Below are 7,375 nucleotides of genomic sequence, written 5' to 3' on the forward strand. Positions count from 1 at the left end.
CTTACGCCCAAAACACTAGGATTTGCGTGCCATGTTACGACCAGAACGCAGAATACGGTAAACTCTTCAAAATGAAAGCACGGATAGATCTGGTTTTCTGGATACGAGCAGAACGCAAGCCTGCTGCTCCAATATGAAAAGCATAAGGCAAGGAATGTATCCCTTCTAAGTGTCAATATACTGGTTTTGCTTGCCGTGTTACATGCCAAACACTGAATCTGGTAAAGTCGTCAAACAAAAGCACACGGCGCCCTTATTTTCCTAAAAGATGTGTAGATTGCTACCACTTTCTGGCCACTGGAAGAGGACAAAAGCAGGAGGTGATGGCTTCTCACAGTAGGAACACGCGATATTTAGGGTGTCATGTTCCTTCCGAAACACAGAATGTGGTAAACGACCGAAATGAACGACCAAATAGATCTTGTTTTGTTGGAAAGAGCAAGGCACTACGATTTCGTTACCAATGGAAAAGCTGAACACCGGGTTTTGTTTCATCTTTACGTCCAAAACACTAGGATTTGCGTGCCATGTTACGACCAGAACGCAGAATACGGTAAACTCTTCGAAATGAAAGCACGGATAGATCTGGTTTTCTGGATACGAGCAGAACGCAAGCCTGCTGCTCCAATATGAAAAGCATAAGGCAAAGAATGTATCCTTCTAAGTGTCAATATACTGGTTTTGCTTGCCGTGTTACATGCCAAACACTGAATCTGGTAAAGTCGTCGAAACAAAAGCACACGGCGCCCTTATTTTCCTAAAAGAAGTGTAGATTGCTACCACTTTCTGGCCACTGGAAGAGGACAAAAGCAGGAGGTGATGGCTTCTCACAGTAGGAACACGCGATATTTAGGGTGTCATGTTCCTTCCGAAACACAGAATGTGGTAAACGACCCGAAATGAACGACCAAATAGATCTTGTTTTGTTGGAAAGAGCAAGGCACTACGATTTCGTTACCAATGGAAAAGCTGAACACCGGGGTTTTGTTTCATCTTTACGTCCAAAACACTAGGATTTGCGTGCCATGTTACGACCAGAACGCAGAATACGGTAAACTCTTCGAAATGAAAGCACGGATAGATCTGGTTTTCTGGATACGAGCAGAACGCAAGCCTGCTGCTCCAATATGAAAAGCATAAGGCAAGGAATGTATCCCCTTCTAAGTGTCAATATACTGGTTTTGCTTGCCGTGTTACATGCCAAACACTGAATCTGGTAAAGTCGTCGAAACAAAAGCACACGGCGCCCTTATTTTCCTAAAAGAAGTGTAGATTGGTACCACTTTCTGGCCACTGGAAGAGGACAAAAGCAGGAGGTGATGGCTTCTCACAGTAGGAACACGCGATATTTAGGGTGTCATGTTCCTTCCAAACACAGAATGTGGTAAACGACCGAAATGAACGACCAAATAGATCTTGTTTTGTTGGAAAGAGCAAGGCACTACGATTTCGTTACCAATGGAAAAGCTGAACACCGGGATTTTGTTTCATCTTTACGTCCAAAACACTAGGATTTGCGTGCCATGTTACGACCAGAACGCAGAATACGGTAAACTCTTCGAAATGAAAGCACGGATAGATCTGGTTTTCTGGATACGAGCAGAACGCAAGCCTGCTGCTCCAATATGAAAAGCATAAGGCAAGGAATGTATCCCCTTCTAAGTGTCAATATACTGGTTTTGCTTGCCGTGTTACATGCCAAACACTGAATCTGGTAAAGTCGTCGAAACAAAAGCACACGGCGCCCTTATTTTCCTAAAAGAAGTGTAGATTGGTACCACTTTCTGGCCACTGGAAGAGGACAAAAGCAGGAGGTGATGGCTTCTCACAGTAGGAACACGCGATATTTAGGGTGTCATGTTCCTTCCGAAACACAGAATGTGGTAAACGCCCCGAAATGAACGCCCAAATAGATCTTGTTTTGTTGGAAAGAGCAAGGCACTACGATTTCGTTACCAATGGAAAAGCTGAACACCGGGGTTTTGTTTCATCTTTACGTCCAAAACACTAGGATTTGCGTGCCATGTTACGACCAGAACGCAGAATACGGTAAACTCTTCGAAATGAAAGCACGGATAGATCTGGTTTTCTGGATACGAGCAGAACGCAAGCCTGCTGCTCCAATATGAAAAGCATAAGGCAAGGAATGTATCCCCTTCTAAGTGTCAATATACTGGTTTTGCTTGCCGTGTTACATGCCAAACACTGAATCTGGTAAAGTCGTCGAAACAAAAGCACACGGCGCCTTATTTTCCTAAAAGAAGTGTAGATTGGTACCATTTTCTGGCCACTGGAAGAGGACAAAAGCAGGAGGTGATGGCTTCTCCCAGTAGGAACACGCGATATTTAGGGTGTCATGTTCCTTCAGAAACACAGCATGTGGTAAACGACCCGAAATGAACGACCAAATAGATCTTGTTTTGTTGGAAAGAGCAAGGCACTACGATTTCGTTACCAATGGAAAAGCTGAACACCGGGGTTTTGTTTCATCTTTACGTCCAAAACACTAGGATTTGCGTGCCATGTTACGACCAGAACGCAGAATACGGTAAACTCTTGAAATGAAAGCACGGATAGATCTGGTTTTTCTGGATACGAGCAGAACGCAAAGCCTGCTGCTCCAATATGAAAAGCATAAGGCAAGGAATGTATCCCCTTCTAAGTGTCAATATACTGGTTTTGCTTGCCGTGTTACATGCCAAACACTGAATCTGGTAAAGTCGTCAAACAAAAGCACACGCGCCCTTATTTTCCTAAAAGAAGTGTAGATTGGTACCACTTTCTGGCCACTGAAGAGGACAAAAGCAGGAGGTGATGGCTTCTCACAGTAGGAACACGCGATATTTAGGGTGTCATCTTCCTACCAAACACAGAATGTGGTAAACGCCCGAAATGAACGCCCAAATAGATCTTGTTTTGTTGGAAAGAGCAAGGCACTACGATTTCGTTACCAATGGAAAAGCTGAACACCGGGTTTTGTTTCATCTTTACGTCCAAAACACTAGGATTTGCGTGCCATGTTACGACCAGAACGCAGAATACGGTAAACTCTTGAAATGAAAGCACGGATAGATCTGGTTTTTCTGGATACGAGCAGAACGCAAGCCTGCTGCTCCAATATGAAAAGCATAAGGCAAGGAATGTATCCCCTTCTAAGTGTCAATATACTGGTTTGCTTGCCGTGTTACATGCCAAACACTGAATCTGGTAAAGTCGTCAAAACAAAAGCACACGCGCCTTTATTTTCCTAAAAGGAGTGTAGATTGGTGCCACTTTCTGGCCACTGGAAGAGGGCAAAAGTAGGAGGTGTTGGCTTCTCAGTAGGAACACGCGATATTTAGGGTGTCATGTTCCTTCCAAACACAGAATGTGGTAAACGCCCGAAATGAACGCCCAAATAGATCTTGTTTTGTTGGAAAGAGCAAGGCACTACGATTTAGTTACCAATGGAAAAGCTGAACACCGGGTTTTGTTTCATCTTTACGCCCAAAACACTAGGATTTGCGTGCCATGTTACGACCAGAACGCAGAATACGGTAAACTCTTCAAATGAAAGCACGGATAGATCTGGTTTTCTGGATACGAGCAGAACGCAAGCCTGCTGCTCCAATATGAAAAGCATAAGGCAAGGAATGTATCCCCTTCTAAGTGTCAATATACTGGTTTTGCTTGCCGTGTTACATGCCAAACACTGAATCTGGTAAAGTCGTCAAACAAAAGCACACGGCGCCTTATTTTCCTAAAAGAAGTGTAGATTGGTACCACTTTCTGGCCACTGGAAGAGGACAAAGCAGGAGGTGATGGCTTCTCACAGTAGGAACACGCGATATTTAGGGTGTCATGTTCCTTCGAAACACAGAATGTGGTAAACGCCCGAAATGAACGACCAAATAGATCTTGTTTTGTTGGAAAGAGCAAGGCACTACGATTTTGTTACCAATGGAAAAGCTGAACACCGGGTTTTGTTTCATCTTTACGCCCAAAACACTAGGATTTGCGTGCCATGTTACGACCAGAACGCAGAATACGGTAAACTCTTGAAATGAAAGCACGGATAGATCTGGTTTTCTGGATACGAGCAGAACGCAAGCCTGCTGCTCCAATATGAAAAGCATAAGGCAAGGAATGTATCCCTTCTAAGTGTCAATATACTGGTTTTGCTTGCCGTGTTACATGCCAAACACTGAATCTGGTAAAGTCGGTGGGCCAAGAGCACGCGGGGCCCTTATTTTCCTAGTAGGATCGTAGATTGGTACCTCTTTCTGGCCACTGGAAGAGGATAAGAGCAGGAGGTGATGGCTTCTCACAGTAGGAACACGCGATATTTAGGGTGTCATGTTCCTTCCAAACACAGAATGTGGTAAACGACCCAAATGAACGACCAAATAGATCTTGTTTTGTTGGAAAGAGCAAGGCACTACGATTTCGTTACCAATGGAAAAGCTGAACACCGGGTTTTGTTTCATCTTTACGCCCAAAACACTAGGATTTGCGTGCCATGTTACGACCAGAACGCAGAATACGGTAAACTCTTCAAATGAAAGCACGGATAGATCTGGTTTTCTGATACGAGCAGAACGCAAGCCTGCTGCTCCAATATGAAAAGCATAAGGCAAGGAATGTATCCCTTCTAAGTGTCAATATACTGGTTTTGCTTGCCGTGTTACATGCCAAACACTGAATCTGGTAAAGTCGTCGAAACAAAAGCACAGCGCCTTATTTTCCTAAAAGAAGTGTAGATTGGTACCACTTTCTGGCCACTGGAAGAGGACAAAAGCAGGAGGTGATGGCTTCTCACAGTAGGAACACGCGATATTTAGGGTGTCATGTTCCTTCCGAAACACAGAATGTGGTAAACGCCCCGAAATGAACGACCAAATAGATCTTGTTTTGTTGGAAAGAGCAAGGCACTACGATTTCGTTACCAATGGAAAAGCTGAACACCGGGGTTTTGTTTCATCTTTACGTCCAAAACACTAGGATTTGCGTGCCATGTTACGACCAGAACGCAGAATACGGTAAACTCTTCGAAATGAAAGCACGGATAGATCTGGTTTTCTGGATACGAGCAGAACGCAAGCCTGCTGCTCCAATATGAAAAGCATAAGGCAAGGAATGTATCCCCTTCTAAGTGTCAATATACTGGTTTTGCTTGCCGTGTTACATGCCAAACACTGAATCTGGTAAAGTCGTCGAAACAAAAGCACACGGCGCCCTTATTTTCCTAAAAGAAGTGTAGATTGCTACCATTTTCTGGCCACTGGAAGAGGAGAACAGGAGGGGGTGTTGGCTTCTCACTGTCGGAACACGCAAGATTTAGGGTGTCATCTTCCTACCGAAACACAGAATGTGGTAAACGCCCCGAAATGAACGCCCAAATAGATCTTGTTTTGTTGGAAAGAGCAAGGCACTACGATTTCGTTACCAATGGAAAAGCTGAACACCGGGGTTTTGTTTCATCTTTACGTCCAAAACACTAGGATTTGCGTGCCATGTTACGACCAGAACGCAGAATACGGTAAACTCTTCGAAATGAAAGCACGGATAGATCTGGTTTTCTGGATACGAGCAGAACGCAAGCCTGCTGCTCCAATATGAAAAGCATAAGGCAAGGAATGTATCCTTCTAAGTGTCAATATACTGGTTTTGCTTGCCGTGTTACATGCCAAACACTGAATCTGGTAAAGTCGTCAAACAAAAGCACACGGCGCCCTTATTTTCCTAAAAGATGTGTAGATTGCTACCACTTTCTGGCCACTGGAAGAGGACAAAAGCAGGAGGTGATGGCTTCTCACAGTAGGAACACGCGATATTTAGGTGTCATGTTCCTTCCGAAACACAGAATGTGTAAACGACCGAAATGAACGACCAAATAGATCTTGTTTTGTTGGAAAGAGCAAGGCACTACGATTTCGTTACCAATGGAAAAGCTGAACACCGGGTTTTGTTTCATCTTTACGCCCAAAACACTAGGATTTGCGTGCCATGTTACGACCAGAACGCAGAATACGGTAAACTCTTGAAATGAAAGCACGGATAGATCTGGTTTTCTGGATACGAGCAGAACGCAAGCCTGCTGCTCCAATATGAAAAGCATAAGGCAAGGAATGTATCCCCTTCTAAGTGTCAATATACTGGTTTTGCTTGCCGTGTTACATGCCAAACACTGAATCTGGTAAAGTCGTGAAACAAAAGCACACGCGCCCTTATTTTCCTAAAAGAAGTGTAGATTGGTACCACTTTCTGGCCACTGGAAGAGGACAAAAGCAGGAGGTGATGGCTTCTCACAGTAGGAACACGCGATATTTAGGGTGTCATGTTCCTTCCGAAACACAGAATGTGGTAAACGACCCGAAATGAACGCCCAAAAAGATCTTGTTTTGTTGGAGAGAGCAAGGCACTCCGATTTTGTTACGAATGGAGAAGCTGAGCACCGCGGTGTTGTTTCATCTTTACGTCCAAAACACTAGGATTTGCGTGCCATGTTACGACCAGAACGCAGAATACGGTAAACTCTTCGAAATGAAAGCACGGATAGATCTGGTTTTCTGGATACGAGCAGAACGCAAGCCTGCTGCTCCAATATGAAAAGCATAAGGCAAGGAATGTATCCCCTTCTAAGTGTCAATATACTGGTTTTGCTTGCCGTGTTACATGCCAAACACTGAATCTGGTAAAGTCGTCGAAACAAAAGCACACGGCGCCCTTATTTTCTTAAAAGAAGTGTAGATTGGTACCATTTTCTGGCCACTGGAAAAGGACAAAAGCAGGAGGTGATGGCTTCTCACAGTAGGAACACGCGATATTTAGGGTGTCATGTTCCTTCCGAAACACAGAATGTGGTAAACGACCCGAAATGAACGCCCAAATAGATCTTGTTTTGTTGGAAAGAGCAAGGCACTACGATTTCGTTACCAATGGAAAAGCTGAACACCGGGGGTTTGTTTCATCTTTACGCCCAAAACACTAGGATTTGCGCCATGTTACGACCAGAACGCAGAATACGGTAAACTCTTCAAATGAAAGCACGGATAGATCTGGTTTTCTGGATACGAGCAGAACGCAAGCCTGCTGCTCCAATATGAAAAGCATAAGGCAAGGAATGTATCCTTCTAAGTGTCAATATACTGGTTTTGCTTGCCGTGTTACATGCCAAACACTGAATCTGGTAAAGTCGTCGAAACAAAAGCACACGCGCCCTTATTTTCCTAAAAGAAGTGTAGATTGGTACCACTTTCTGGCCACTGGAAGAGGACAAAAGCAGGAGGTGATGGCTTCTCACAGTAGGAACACGCGATATTTAGGTGTCATGTTCCTTCAAACACAGAATGTGGTAAACGCGACCAAATGAACGACCAAATAGATCTTGTGTTGT

Source organism: Wolffia australiana, chromosome 19 (assembly GCF_029677425.1).
Source record: "Wolffia australiana isolate 7733 chromosome 19, ASM2967742v1".
In the NCBI taxonomy this organism is placed as follows: domain Eukaryota; kingdom Viridiplantae; phylum Streptophyta; class Magnoliopsida; order Alismatales; family Araceae; genus Wolffia; species Wolffia australiana.